The sequence below is a fragment of the Varroa destructor genome, unplaced genomic scaffold (genome assembly GCF_002443255.2).
Source record: "Varroa destructor unplaced genomic scaffold, Vdes_3.0 BEIS01000002.1, whole genome shotgun sequence".
NCBI lineage: Eukaryota > Metazoa > Arthropoda > Arachnida > Mesostigmata > Varroidae > Varroa > Varroa destructor.
Window position 1 is genome coordinate 45,882,761 of NW_019211455.1, and position 16,546 is coordinate 45,899,306.

Below are 16,546 nucleotides of genomic sequence, written 5' to 3' on the forward strand. Positions count from 1 at the left end.
GTACGGTCAATGTAGGCGAGTGCGAAATTTGCTCAAGCGAACAGCACAAATAACAATTGGAATTAAATGCAAACCATGCGACCGGAACGAGAAAAGAACGAGGAGACGAAAGCTGGGGAAAACCTGCAGCAGCGGCAATGGAAAAAAATCGTTTACCTAAACGATCGGTCGGTGAATGACAAAAAGGACGTTCACCCCCCATTTGAGTCAAACAGCAGTGATCACATGAGCCTGCCCCGCGTTCTCTGTCGTCTTTCCTAAGTTTGCTTCTCAAAGAAACTAACTCTTGCAAATACGCAGGCCGCATCAAGCCTCTGCAGGCCCAGCATCCGTTCGGTGGATATTTGAACACCAACAATGGCAGAAAAACCAAAAGAAGTGCTGGGACCCAACGGTATGAGCTAGCCAACTAGCTGAAATGGATTTCCGATGCAGTACAGCTATCCGTGGTGGCAGCCCAGGGAGCGCTGGTCGCTGGTCCACCAAATCACTGCCGACCGTTTGTTCCTGTGAGATCACTTTGCAGCTCGTAGAGAACAGCATCGTACTGATTTCATTATGGAAAATTCGTAGTCAACCGAACAGATATCGAAGTTGTGCATCCAGGCATCTGCGTGTATAATAGTACACGACTATAAAAGGTGAAGATGACGAAAGCCGTATTCTTCATCTTTTAGAAGTTCGATACCCTTATTCCCATCCGCGATTCTGTAAGTGTGATATTATGGAAATACATTTTTCATTGTATGTGTTTACGGAAGTTGAAAAAAAACCAAAAATCATATTAACTCAATATGTGCTTATCCATTTATACATGCATTGATAAAGCATAAAAATAGAGACACAGATATAAGCGCTTTCAGAGTTCCTCTCAGATTTTGAGTGGACTATATTTACAGCAGTTCCAATGAAACCGTAACAATCCTACATGAGAACAAGTTCTCTTTAAGAGGATCATCTGGACTCGCATCCATATATGGCCCAGTAAAATATCTTTGCCAAGTCAGTGCGAAGACCGAGCTGGAAAAAGTAACTTTTTTTTAAAATGATAATCTATAAATTCAAATACGGTAAATGATGGCAGGGAAATGGTTTTAATTACCATTGATAATTACTTTCTAATGCAATCTCTAGAAAATTAAAATTCTTTAGCAGTTGATTTTTCCAAACCTACTATGAGAATGTTCTCTCTAATTTGCGTAGTTGTACTAAATTATCGCAATACAATATTTAAAAACAGTATCAATATTGAATAAAAAGCTAACAGGCTGCTACGAGCAAATTTGGCGGACTCTAGAATTGAATTTAACTTTTATACGATCTGGGCTAGAATAGAAACTTGTTTTAAAATGTGTTAGAAATATCCTCCTTAATTTTTAAGCGCTTGTCCCAACCATCTAGCAACTTATTCATGTTCCCATATATATTTTCTCCATCGACGGTCTTTCGAGGTTGATCGATAGATGGATATGCCTGCCCACCAGTCACTCTTTTTATGGCATAGAAACCCCACAATTATACGGATCTAGATCTAGAGAATAAGCGAATTAAAATTAATGTTGGATATATTTTTGCTCAATTTGGAAAATTATTGAGGCGTAGCTATGAGATCTGGGATTGTCATCAAGTAAGCAGACTGCGTTCTCTCAATTGCCGTGCCGATAATTTATGAGTCTTTTAGTAGTCTGCATTTATCGTTTCATTTTTGGCGAGCAGATCATAGTAGGCGACTCCTGATCTGCACTGGAAGTACTACGATCTACTAAGCACTGTTACTGAACTCGATTTCTCCGCGGAGCGATGCCTTTCTTTCTCCTTGACGCTTTGCGGCTGGAGGTAAGGATTAAACCATATTTCATCGACAGCGGCCGTATGCTCCAAGCGGGTTTTTTGTTCATTAAAGTTCTGCAAATTACACGTGAGATATATTACACACATATTCAACTGGTCTGGAGCCAACTCACAAACGACCGACGCAAATCACTAGACTTTAAAGTTTGCATTTATGAAAAGCTCCCTAATTGCGGCAGTGCGTTTGTTCTTCAGGCCATGACATCTGGTCACCTCCCCAGTAGCTTTTGTCAGTCTAGTCTCCATTCTTGGACCATCTGTACTGTGCTTTTGCTTACGGCATTTTTTCGTTAATGTCTTCACTAAACTTCCGTTAATTTCCGCAGCCCTGCGACGTTCGAGGAATAAAAATTAGACCGCTAAATAATGACTGTCGAGTTTAAAAGGTGCGTTTCCTTCTGAACTCATTTATCGAAAGTCAACCCAACTTGCAAACTTCAAGAAAACTGAAATATTTCGCGCAGTTCAAAAGTTACTCAGTTTCAGAGTCTGTCGGATTCTCTTGTGACAGCTTAACACGTTTCAATATCTCCTTCGATGGGAATCGCCTGTGCTTAAGGACTGCACAAACATACACAGCATCTGCTTACTCACTCTATTCTGCGGAAATATTTTTATGAAGAATTTATACGAACGCAAAACACTAACATAGTTCCATGCACCGCTATATCCCAAATACACACGCTCAAACATAATAGAAAACCGTCAGCACACAAACATCCGGGTTCAAGCTCGATTAGATCCTGCTGTCCGCCTCTATTCAGTTGCACATATTCACCAACACAAACCGTTCTGTTGTTAGTGGTGTTGTTGTTATTGGCAGACAACGTTTTTAGTCTTTTATTTTATTTTTAGTCTTTTATTTGGCGCTGCTCGAGCGCCGCTAGTCGTAAGCGACGACACACGACAAGGTCAACGCTATCAAGCCGCATATACGACCTGATGAAGGAGACTAACGTCGTACGTACTTCAGCATTTAGCAGGTCAAGTAACTTCGCAATCGCTCGAGTGGTTGTAAAATTTATCTTTACCTTTAACAACGAGTAATAGTTAGTGATATACTGATTAACGTGGCCCAGATAGAATTTCAGCGGTAGCCGAAGAAGGGCCAGAGACACGACTGGCTGAAGTCGACTGAAGATTGCAAGATGTAACAATGACTGCGTAAACATAGCTGAATAAGCGTCTCAGCTTTTGTGAGCTCAGCCCGGCTGCTGTTTATAGTGACAGCGGCATCTAACCTTCTAGCTGCGAGCTTCGAATTTAGAAACGAGACGAGATGCTGTATATATACATATATAGATTTATTTATTTCTGTTCTTCAAATATTATTTTTTGTGTAATGTCAGCCAAAGGGAGCAAGAGATATATCGAAAACCTTACACACGAAATAGTCATCACCGTTTAACGCATACATTGTTCCAGTCGAACCCGTAAAAGAAGTTAGTTCATTAACGTCAGCAATGCACGGATGTCAGAGAGCAAAGCAGTTACGAACGGAGAATACATTTTCAACACTGCAATAGTACCATATTACAAACAGGCCTTTTTTTTTATGCCACATCTTTAGCCCAACGGGTGCCGGCAACGGCAAGATGGTTTTTGCCTAAACTGATTTCCAAGAGTACAAATATAGAACTTACATAGTTATACCAGATAGGGACAGGCAAAGTGAAACTAGATTATGGTTAAGATGGTCAATATCGTATTCGATTATTATTGGAATTACATATTTATGCGTGGACCATGCATCTGGAAGTGACAAAGTTCCAGATGTCGATACTCATCTGTCAGATTTCCAGCAAAAGGAAACTATTGCTACTAGCAGACGAATCAGCTTTTGTTGTTTGAATTTGAAGCAATGCGTAGCAATTGTAGCAGACGTGAAATTATAAAGCTATGATTAGTGAGTTCATTCGTCGTTTGATTTTCTAAATACTGTTGAAAGTCATAGTCTCTGCCTTCTGAATTCAATGCTATCAGTGACAATGGTGATCTGCGTTCAGAAAGGTGGTCGTAACAGAGTCAATCGATAATGAAAATCACCACTCCCCAAATATTCACTTCCAGCAATCGTTGCTTCATAATTATTATTAAGTTCATTAAACTTCATTTATTTAAATAATTTGCTATTAAGTACTCGGCGTATAATAATGCAAATAATAATAATAACACCAATAATAAAAATACAACGGCCATTTTGTGTAAAGTATCCGCTTTTTTCTAATCTCGTGTTATCCTTTTCCAAACCATACAAATGCAATAGTAGAAACTAGAAGAAGGTGTACCATGGAGCAGCTTAGAGCCTTGTAAGACAATGGAAATTCACCACACGATTATTCGAATCAAACTGTGTGACAAAACAATCAGACAGAACATGAAAACTTGAGTCGTAGCGATAAAAATGAGCGACACGCAGTCTATTTACCCTTCTCCTTCTTTTTCTTTATCTGAAAAACGAATCTTTCCGACATTGTAAACATCTCCTAAGACGTAGCAAGGTGTAAATATGTAATTACTGGTCATCCTTGCTTCTCAGTTTGTATTAAAGTCATTCTGCATTAACCATCTGATCAAATGTGTTTATAACCTAAGTGTATTCGTTGATTAAATAAAACTCGGGTAATTTCACAAAGGAAAATTCCGCGATCGTTTTCTGCATCTTCTCTAAGATATCTTAATACTGATCGTTCTACTTATTCAGTGACCATATGCGCAGAGAGGTAAGAGACCAAAGGATAGCCATAGGTCTCTCACAAGCAATACATCACTTACCAGCGCAAAGCGCTTTAATGGGCGTCTTATCCAAAAAATGTAAAAAGCCCAAAAACTGCAAACCACAAGAAAATCGACGACATGTCTATTTTTCCCTATTTCCCTATTATTCCCTGTTCTATTCTTGCTATGCAGCGTCTAGTGCGGCACGCACTAGACGCTGCATAGCAAGAACTCGGCGTACCTTTACAAAAATTATTCGAGCCGTGCAGTATTATCAATTACAGAACAATGGTAGGGTAGAATAACCCTGCCTCATGTGTCTGTTACCGTGGAAACGCACGCTTTCACGATTCATAATAATAATAATAATAGCGTTATTGATAAATGTACAAGTGCAGGATCAGATTAGTTCACATGTTCCTTACAGTATTGGAACCGGTTACCCTATAGTTCAGGATCTCCCGGACTGATCCCACGCCACCGTGGAAGTTGTCGCTTTGATGCTTCAGGCCTATCACGGGTGACGTCGTTCATCCTCGACCATTTGATACAGAGTGATCATAGGTTCGTACAGACTGCGTAGTGCATGGACGCTTGCCGTGTTTATGGAGCCGATATATCCATGTCGGTAGATGTCTGATAAGGACTGCGCTTTTGCGTCGTCATCATCGTCACCGAACAATGAGATTCGAGTGTAAACAAAAGACGGAATTGGCTCCGAATTGGAAGATGTTAATGAATAGAAGAATATGTTCATTTGAAAAATTTCGTTTGAGAGTGTGGATGGAAAAAGGACAATTTTTGGGAAATTTTTTGGGTATTTCCTTTGAAATGCAAAACACAGCGGGGAAAATGGGTAGCAATTTGGACTAGAACTTAAGTAAGGTATTTTATAAGTAAAATCGTTAGTTTATGGGCTCACCGCTCGGTAGAAAACATGTGTCCTCGCCAGTGAGTCGCAATATTCCATAACGCGTAGATCTGCCGGCAGCAACTTGCAAAAGGATCAGGGATTTTTTAGTCATCTGGGAATCAAATACAGCAAGAGAGAGATGAACGCAACTGCGTTTATGCTGTTTATATAGACGTAGCGCTCTGACAAGGTGGTTCGGGAAAAAATTTCTAGAAAATTGTCGAACTTCAAAATGACTTGTCTGAAGAAGGAGGCAAACAGTAGGAGGGCAGCACACATTTTGAAAATTACCGTAAACGAAAATCAAATTTTTCCTTTGCCTCAGATATAGGTATACCGTCAATAGGTAGCATCCAAACACATGTACCCTTGGCTTCGCTAGTAAATGAAAAAGGCGTTAAAAAAATCGTTTTGCTGATATTGAATGAGTCGCTATGATCAGCCTCTATGTCGCCGGAAATTTTGCAGTCATATATCAACAATAATAACAACTTTTGAATAGATAAGATCTTCCCAGCATACTTGTGACAAGAAGATCTACGCAAATATTTAGGATGTGAGCCAAACAAATCGAAGATCACACAGAGTATAGGTGGAAAACTAACAGCCAAATATAATTCAATCTACTCTATTTAGTCATATCAAACTTGTAAGATTAGATCGTTGTGGCAAAATCATACGTCTCACCATAAACACAAATCAATGGCTTCTAGCGCCACGCCCAAACTTAGCCATTTCAACTGCTTCGTCGCGCTAACACCAGATAACGCAAAAAATTTCGATATAATTACTACATCTAGGTAAATGTTCCGAGTTTTACATTTGGCACTGCCTTAGCTTAATCATCGTTTCAGATAGCTCACTCTATCCAGCACCAGAGGCGGTGTATGTACATCCAGTTTCGTCGTTCGTCCGAAGAAGTCTGCCAGGAAATCATATTTCCACTGCTCCATCACAAACACGTCATTATTATAGCCGGAGAATTGAATCTCATCAGGGTAGCGGCGGCGACCATGGATGACCAAGTGAGATCGATACTACCGACTAAAGTCCTAATTGCACTTGGCTAATCGCCCTTCTCCCCCAATGGACCGAATAACCTGTTACACGTTCGATGACGATGGCCTATCAATGAAAGCTAGAGTTCTCTAATCTATAACGAATGCATTAGACATTTCTTCATACATCCGGTTATTTCGGCTTCAGTTATCCCTATGTGCTATAGCTTTTTTAGCCACATCTTAAATGTGCATATGTGATGAATACCGCTAAATAACTTGCCGTTATTGTTTTCTGGGAAGATTCAATAATCAGCATTACATATTCGATGCATGCTTCCATTAAACCGTGCTCAACCAGCGAAAAACATATCAGAGTTCAGTGCCTGCTTTTGCTAACGTCAACGCTCGCAGAGTATCGCAACAGCTTGAGGCCATCTATATGAGCGCTGCGAACTACTTATCAGTTTGTGATTAATTCATTTAAATTATAACTAATCCACTTATTACACATATGCATAGTTTATCGGAACTACTCTCGGCCGCAGCGTCAAGGTCCGCGCTGTCAGAGCAGAAAAAAAATTGAGCGCCTACGTGACGAATTTTAATCTTAAACCTGCAAGATACATGTACGGAACTTAAGCTGATCCTGCACACTGTTAAGTATGACAACGTTCTTGGGTGTGTCAAAGGCCACACTTCTCGGCCCGAGTTCTGTCGGCTCTGCAGTTAGTGAGTGCAAAAAAAAGGCCTCTTTGTGTTTCGTTTGTTACGAAAGGATCATATGGTTACACGAAGCCTGGTCGAAGAAGAAGCATGTTCATGACGTCGACGTGACAACTCAGTGGCAGTTAAGAACGGCGACTTTGTATGTTCGATATATGCTATATGAAATAAAAGATGGCATATGCATGAAGCGTACCTTATGGATCTATAGCATTCTTGCTTTCATAAGACGCAACGATCTTGAGAAAAACTCTACTATTGATAAAAGTTTGTATAGATGCATATGTCTCTCATACTTACAGCTGCAGCGGCTGCTATACAAGTTTATTGGCTCACGGAGCTAGTCAGCGTTGCTCCAGCTTATCACGGTACATTATTTATGATCTGCTTGAATGATAAGTTGTAGGAGCGTCGATGTTACCCCCGGAACGGTAAATGTCGCTCCGATTTAAACTTATCTTAGCTGAAAGGTTTAGACGAATGCGGCAGCGAGTGGCGCTGCTGACAGGCAAGGCGTCCTAATCGACTGTTATGTACTCCGTCAATAACTGCGTAAACCAGCTGATGACTCAGCACCAGCAGACGACAAAAGCACCAGAAAATTTCGTCGCCATTGTCGCTTAACGTTGACTAATAAATGGCTTGTGGCCCATCCCTAACGAAACGTTCGATGAATCCCTATGTCTACATTTTGCAGCTCATTGGCGATCTGTGAATTTGGCTCACTGCGACGGGATACAGAGGGCTGGACATTTCAATCGGTGTAGAATTTACATATGATAGCTTTCAACAAAGAAGCTCATTTCGCAAATCCATATATAGCGCATCCAGTGTATGACCTGATCTAATTTAACTAACAAGCGTTACATAATTATCGGTTCCAGCAACATCGGCATTGGCCAGAGCGATGGCAGCCATATCGTACACATCCGGCAGCAGCAAACGTTTCACAACAAAAGTTGCCCTCACTTTTGTTGACTCTGCCGTTAAACAGTGCGTGGTTTCATAGGAGGAGGGTACAGCAGGGAGTAGAGATAAAAAAAAATGCAAAACGCAACGCTAGGTAGGCGCGTTTAGGCCCGGTTTCGAACCTAGACCACCACATGTTTCTAAATTAAATAGACAAGCCCAAAGCGCACTGTCTACCTAATCAGGCCGTAAGTTCTACCTACACATTTACGATGAAGAAAGAACAGGACCAGCCATTCAGCGAATGTGAAGACAAACATTACGGGCAGTTGTGATCTATAAGAGGTGATTAAACGCAGACATAACAGACGGACGTTGGGATAATTAAATAGTAAAAAAGCCATATGCTTTTTGTGGATGAGACACCATTTTAAGGCACCGCTCTGTTCGGTCTAAACGACTGAAGCAACGACCAATGTAAGCGAAAACGAAGCCCAACAACAATGCATGAAGGCCAGTAATGCAGGACCTTGTAGCCCGGAAATTTCGGCGAACTGTAATTGAGGAGGCTTCATCTACATGATTCACTGGTGATGGTCATTGCTTGTTCGATCGAATACTAAACTAGGAACGATTGTTATGAAGAGTTGGCGTTACAGAAATCATCACCATCATCATGGTACCGTCAAATGTGAAATACGTAGATCCTCTAGCAAGTCTAGAGAATGCTTCTGCTCAAGGGAATTTAACGCGTGTGTAAACACACGCATTTCCACGGAAGCACATCGTCCAAGTACAAAATATTCGAATGTATCGTATCTATTTAGCGTCTCTTTTTCGTGCCAAGCCAAGTTAAATTAGAAAGACCAAACTGTCCATATCTAAACCTAACCACACTCGGTAGTTGCGGTACATACCGATAATGAGAATCTCTCCGGTCGCTGCTTCCGTGAGCTGAATTGTGATTCGAGGCAAAGCGAACGAAAACTATTCGTTTCACCGCACGTGATAGGCGCTCTCCTTAATTCAGTTGTAGAAAACGGTCAATTCCGCCAGTGAAGAAAGTATAGGTACTCCAGGACAATTCTCATGCGAATGCACAGTGTGCTGGAGTGCCCCACTTTCGAATATGGGTACTCTGCGGCTATGGTGGGTTTACCCACTACGTCAACGGAATGCCATATAAATACCCGCCGGCACCCGATCCGCACCCTGTCACAACATTGCGAGTAAGATGAAACTGACAATTGTTAGCCTTATAGAACACTTGATGTTACTGTCATTTGGGCGCTTCTCTAATGTCCTCCATTTTGTCGTCCACTTTTTTCGAATAGAGCGGCCTATAGATTTCAACGTAGCTTCTTTGGCCAGCAGCAAAAAAAAACGTCCTAATAACCGAAAACACGAACCTAAATGCCAATCTTGCAACGGCCTAGTCAACCAGCGTACGCTGTTAGACCAACTCACATCTATCGAATAACGATTATCTCGTTCGCGACTATTATAGCACTGTAATTGAGGTCCTGCATGCTAGGCGCCACCACGGTGACCTAATCTTCCAACGCTGGCGTGTCCAAGCCAGGCAAAATCGAACCTTTGGATAGCAAATGTCACTCACAAAACGCAAGTGCTGCTATCGCCGGTCGATGCAATTCTTCCCCTCCGTGGTTTAAGTCTTCCGCTGTATTGTTGCTCTCCTAAGAATTTCTGTTGTATTAGCCCAATTGCCGCTTACTTGCGATAGAACGGGCGCCGATCGAGTGATACTGACGCCATGTCGTCGCCTAGAGGCTCAATAAAACGCATTAGTCGAGAGCGCGAATTGACGGAACCGTCTATACCAACTAGTAACAGACACAACCGTTGTAGCAGTGGTCAAATAACCTAATAACAATCGTACTAGTCATGTCGCTGATTTTTCCGGTCGTCACACCGCTGCTTCACTATAGTCGAAACAGAAGCTGGGCAGCAAACCCTACCTACAACAGGCACAGGGAAGTTTGCTGTCTGGTTGCCCGATGCTCACGCGATTTGTTTACATCATCACGAGTTCGTTTGGGAGCTCACTCTGGCCTGTTTGATCGGACGAGGAAGAGGAGGTGAGTGCAGGAGCAGGATTCATCGGTCTCCTCGCAGACTGATACTGTGTCCGACCGGCTGCAAGCGAAGTCTGTCGCACAGACACCAGTGGTCCTTCCCAGTCGGCTCGCCGCTGCTACTACTACTACTACTACTACCACTACTACTGTCGTATGTTTGCCCCAGCTGGCGCCACTTGGGAGAGGGAGCTCTCGTCGGCTGCTGCTATAACGACGATAGCGACGAGGGATGTTAACACTCACAGCAGAGGCCAATAGTCAACAAGATGAGCGGTGCCGTTCACGACGACTTGGCGCGAGGATAGTTGGGTATCACAGCGCAGAAACGCCTGCATTATGCAGATTGTGCTATGTATACTGGCCAGCCTATCTGTTCCTTCCCTTTCAAAGGATCAGCGAGCGAGCGTTAAGGGGCGACTTAGGTAAAGATCTGCCATTATGACACAGATGGGTGTGCCGTGAATGCCCACAGGGGGCATAACCGTTCGATAGAAAGAGGGTGTGTAGGTGTTTCCGTACAACTATCATGCAACGACGACAGTTGTTCATGAGTAGCCAGCTATTCTGTCATAGAATTGTAAGGTCCGTGGAGCTAGCAGATGTTTGTTGAGCAGCTAAAAAGTAAACTGAATTAACTGAAATTAATGGATTTGACAGTGATTAACTTGCCCTGTGCAGGGTATCGGGCTGTACTTTTAGAGCAGGATATACGTGAATGGTTTATCGAGCAATTTATAATTAATTGACCAGGTTTAATTGATTTTGCACAAATGAAAGGTCGTCTTGTTGTTTGTCTAAATATTGCTCACGTAGGTAAATACCTGATATTTCCTAGAAGCTAGTTTATCTCAGGAGCGCTCTACGTTTCACATTAACGCTTCTTCTCCAATAAACGTAAAGTAACTGAACATCTTAGGCAGTCACATTTTGACAGAATTTAAATATCCGTTCTATCGGATCCATTTTATATGCTAGAGTTCTCCGTCGCCAACTCTGTCTGCTATACTGAACTTTGTTTAACTTCTGAGTAGACCGCAATAACTCGGAAAACTTGTACATAGTTACCGTTTGATTTCACCAACCTTAAATAAGTCTAAGATTGATTACTTCGTGCTCTATACTTGCCCATCTTCAAAGCGTAACGGATTTTCCTCTGCGTCAGGTAGAGCGTTTGCTGCCTCGTTAAAAGTTGCAATTCCTGTTAACGTAATACACCGTGATGACATCGCAGTTATGGGATAAAAGTTATTTCCATATAAGTTCTTATTATTATGTTCAAAATTGTTATTTCAATGTGTTCAGACAGCTTTTTCATTAGCTTAATAATACAAAATATTCCACTAAGGAAGAATCAGCACTATAAGTATTGATAATTTAGCAAAGGCAGTGCAATTGTGTGGTATAATTAATAATTTTTTTTCTTTTGACCTTTTGGCGAGACTCTTTGGCGAAAGCAACGATCTTCGGTTAGTTATACGTAAGTTTTACATGCTCTCTGTTGGCAAATATACTTTAATATGCTTTATACAATTTTAATTTGGGCGACGTTTGTTGATGATACACGTGCGTCTTATGTACCAACATGTTAAATAGTCTTGCATAGTTGGCATAGTAGAGTTTGGCCCAATAGCTTGAGGGTCAAAAAACCTCTACAGATCGACTAAATCTGACATATACATATCGATCCTAACTTTCAGATGTCGTAATGGCGGGGAATCTGCTGCGAAAAGCAGACCAGCATTAACAGACCTTTAGTTTTCCGCCATCCAAAAGGAACAGACAGTCTCCACAAGATACCATTCGAAAATGGTGCTAAATCTTTTGCCGGGATGTAGAAAAGTTCTTGAGATCCACAAACCATTCATTTTCAAAATAAAATCTCCATTACGGGCATGGCCTCCTTTAGTGGAAACAAACACATTTCAAGTGCTATTTGTTTCGGATCTTCAATTTATAGTCTATTCAGCTTGTACGACAGAGTACGTTTTCGGATCTGCAGATACAGTGACGGAATAAATCAAATTTTCATATAGCACAGTTTGAGTTAAGTGTGGTTGTGAAATATCTTATATGATCTGTTGATTATGACGTGTTTTTCTGACGTTGATTGTTTATTTTTCCGTTCTAAAGTACAGCATTTTGTCAAGTCTAGTTTCTTTCATAGCTCGTTGTGCTCGTAATGTATCGCATAAAAATTAATTTCGGCCTCAAGAGTTAAACGTGAAATCGCTGAAGTCAGACTAACTAAACACTTAGAGCGTTGCCAGTGTCCAGAAATCGGACGTCAGCTTTCGTAAGCGAGTATCAATTGTGCTTTTTACAAAGCCCTATGAATATACGTGCATCAGGCGCAACTGTTAGACGATATGATACGTGGAAGATCTTACACAATACAAAATCTACTTCGGCGCGCAAAATCTAAACGGGGCCGAGTATGCTCACTTCATCGTTTTAGGATCGTGAAGGCTTCTGAGCCGCTCTGGGTCGAAAATCATCCACGGCAGTATCAAGATAGTGATTAATTGCGAGTTAATGGCCGCTCAGAGGCTGAATGATGTTGCAGTGGAGCCGTGAATATTTTCTAATGACTTCCTCTACGAAATCACTGATTTGACACCATTCGATCTAACTGCATCGGGTTATACAAAAATAAAACTTGAACAGGACGGGACAGAGTGTTTTATTAGAGACAGTGCTTGAGTTTATATTATTTAATAATTTTAGGTTAAACATTTAGAAGATTTTAGGTTAAGATTTAGAAGCGAAACGAATCCGCCTAAGCGTGTAGGACCAAACACCCACAAGTTCTTATCTTTAGTTCCGTAATCGATTCCGGTTGCTGCGGCAAGATGCTACCGTTTAAAAGTAAACACCACACGAAGTCGACGCTACTTCATGCATCAAAGTGATGCACTGATGACTATTTCTATATTGTTATAGTAGCTAATCTAATGTAATAGCTATAAACTGAAAGAAATAATTGTACAGTGCGTCTTCATTCAAGAGTTTCAGCCACGTAACTTGAGAAGCGACTTCAACTGATTTAAAAAACGATTGACACGGTAACTGTGAAAGAAAATACGCGCACACATACAAGAAAGAAAAGTTCTTTCCTTTTGAAAGATCAGATAGTCTCGGCCAATAACCGTGGTATGCCGTTTAACCTTGTGATGACTTATTAGTACGAAGCCGAAAAAATCACACGCTTACAGCCTTGTCTTCATTGTCGTATCGCGGAGTATCCTTGAAATTCTTAGCGAGGTAACGATACCGCTAAACAGAAATTGACCTCATGGTACCACATCATGTTATAAGCTTTTAGCTGACAGATAAAACGTTGTTCGTTCACGCTCATTTTCTCAGAGCAACAAAATATGGGCTACTTCGGATCGACGTTGGTGTCCTTTGAAAGCTGAGATTAGTAGATGTACTAAAAATGTTGGGACGTCTTCATTCAGATTTTAGATAGAGCGTCTCACAAAGAAATAAAATCTCTACAAACATTTACTGTATTTTATAACTTTAGCACATAGAAATATCTGTGCTACTCATAACCAAGATGGGTTATCACAAGGATGCCTCTGTTGCCTCTATTTTGGAAATTCCGGTGGAAAAGATGTCCTCATAGCGGCCGACCAACTACAGCAGTAGCTGATGAAATGGTCGCCAAAGTTGAGCAGGACTGACACATGAATAGTCATCATATTGGCGAGCAATAAACATTTACCATCAAACAACTTTGACTTATTTGAAGAAAGCTGGCTACAAAAGAAGCTCGCCATTTGCGTATGATACAAATTAATATAGTCTTGATGATATAACTTGATCGTAAGCTTCAATGCAGAAACATAATGAAATCAAGCCATTTCTAAGACATGTAAGGACAAACGGATCATATACGATAATAATGCTCGCATAGAAACAAAAAAAAAAGAACGAAGAAAGACAAATTGTAGGAACAAGCCGATTGACGCCAAAGGAAATGCTATTGTCTGATTGATGGAGTTGCAATGGAGTCGTGTATTATCAATTGCTGACGTTTAGGTAAGCGATTGACTTAGATCTTTACTGTTAGCAATTTATAAAGTTACAGCCGCACACTGAAATATATCGTTTAGAGATAGTAAATAAATCAGGCGCCGTTTTCCCCTATCGCAATGCCAGACTGTATACATCTTTAGCTAGCTTCAGAGCTTCACAGAACTTTGTCGAAGATTTTAATGCATCTGCTGTATCTTCTACCATCCAATTATTCTATGTGTCAACCTGGAGGAGAACCCTCTTAATAATGTAAATTTAGTTTCAGTGAAGATCTGTAAATATGACAATATTGTTACAATTTTTTGTCTAAAAACCACAAAGGTTCATCTGTGGTGAGGTGATCAGATAAATAATCAAAAGTCACAAATAAAAATGGCGCATACTTATTATTCTGGAACGTTTGCTTTGATTTTACCTGAAAAACATTGTCCGACATTAATATACTGTCGGAAAAAAAATGGAAAATGTTTAGTCAGTAATTTAAGTTCCGAATTAAATTATAATCGCAGTGAATGATGATTATATTCAACAGACATGAGTGTCAGGAATGACATGTCAGACTTTTTCTGCGTGCAGACAATATCGTTGCAACATGAATTCTTGTCTAGGTACAGTTTCCGAAACGGAGCATGAGAAAATACCCAATTGAGACGCATATATGTATAAGGAAGAGAGACATCCTGGCAATTATCGCATAAAATATATTTGGTGGCATTTCATAGAACATTTATACAACTACCTAATAAAAGTACGCGCCAAAGCCTATACTTCGACAGTTATCTTATATTTTAGGTTAAACAAAAGTGGCACCAAAATATTTTACTTTTTTAAACCGCGAACCATTCTGTTTTCCAGTTAAGATTTTATTTAAAACACCGTCAGACCATCGCCAAGACGTTTCCCCAAAGATTTTACGTCCCCTGAGATCACTTTTCGTCTTGCTCTTGTCCAGAGGTCCAATACGCATCTCTGTGTTTCGTCCAGTGTTATAGCCATTAAATATTCCACCAGATGGCTGGGTGGTCGGCTCTCAGTCTTCACGGCAAAATCTGTCTATGCCTGGATTCGAACCTAGACCAATACGTATCTACAAAAAATGAGGCGGAAAAACGACACGTGTTATACTACTCACGAAACCACCACGTACTACTCACGAAACCACCACGCGTTGGTGCTTCCTTCGTAGCGTCATGAGACATTATGAAGAGCGCCTAATTGACGTTGTACGAATATTCAATATATTTTATTTAATAATATTTTTTAGATCTACAATAATATATAATATAATAAATAAAAATAATTTAGTAATAGAATATAAATTATTCTCAACTCTCGACTAAGCAGACAGCGTCACCTCTGTGAAAAAGTGTGGCTGTGACGTTTGGCTATCACTAAGATACTTTATGATAGATTCGTATGTTTTTTGCTTGAAGTAAACGATCCTTATACGGTTAAAGCGGGTTTTTTGTGCCAAGTGCATTAGAGTGAAACCGAAGAGATGTCATGACCCCCGACCGATATCCAATAATCTATCCACCAGAACCCTGTAAGACGCTTCCAGCTTCAATGAAAGCCATACATTTCGCAATTATCCAGAAATTTGGCTCGCTACTCTACCATATGACGACATCGGGTAGCCACCAAACCATGTATCTCGTTAAGGGATGACTCTAATCATCAGCAATTTATTTCTGTTGCCTCCCATCGATTAGATTTACATAAAGTAATGATTCCGGTTAAATCCTAGCGTCGATCAAATTTATTTCATATGCCAGTTCCGATTAGACTTAAGGAAGTGCTGGTTTGTGCTTTTGGTTACCTATGGCAAAAAAAAAAAACAACTAAATGCGTGAAAAACACAGTAAAGTGATTTGTTTCACCTCAACACTGGAAGGAGATGGTCTCGAACCAACAAATCGTGCATTGCTTAATATCTATCGCGTTGTTGTTGTTGTTTTGAAAGATGTTGAAAAAAAAAACAAGCAAAGACCGTAACAGTCTTTGCTTGTTTCTTTTTTTCTAGCATCGTTATAAGTATTCAAAACCTCTAAACTAGCGTAAAAAATAGGTCTGTCTATTAAAGACGTAGAATTGAAGGGATCTTCTCCAAGTCGCACGCTCAAGAAAGACATTTCGAAGTTTAAATGTATTCAATTTAATTTAGCGAAATTTTAAACACAGTCAAATAAAGCTACATACAGTATAGCTGCACAACGAGATTTACAGGTAGGTGTTTTGCCATTAGAGTTGAATTAGCTACTTAATAGTGAAATACGCTTGTCGAAAGAAAC

The 16,546-nt window shown here is 40.5% G+C and overlaps 1 protein-coding gene and 1 long non-coding RNA gene across 7 annotated transcripts in view; one reads left to right on the top strand and one right to left on the bottom strand.

Annotated features, from left to right (window-relative positions):
* The window catches only part of LOC111243966 (platelet-activating factor acetylhydrolase 2, cytoplasmic-like), a 55,150-nt gene extending 44,827 nt beyond the window's left edge, over positions 1-10,323 (bottom strand). For 2 of the 6 annotated variants that reach the window (XM_086978555.1, XM_086978558.1), the window contains exon 1: positions 9,033-10,320. The gene's annotated coding sequence lies outside the window, so the exon portion shown is untranslated. Of the gene's footprint in view, positions 1-5,491; positions 5,595-7,506; positions 7,528-9,032 lie in introns of those variants that run through there. The other 4 variants (XM_086978561.1, XM_022790433.2, XM_086978554.1 and 1 more) reach the window with 4 other exon arrangements.
* Positions 10,324-10,514: 191 nt separating this feature from the next.
* On the top strand, positions 10,515-14,644 carry LOC147757885 (uncharacterized). Its single transcript, XR_015319903.1, has 2 exons — positions 10,515-11,691; positions 11,912-14,644. It is a non-coding gene; the product is annotated as an uncharacterized LOC147757885 (long non-coding RNA).
* Positions 14,645-16,546: the final 1,902 nt, after the last annotated feature.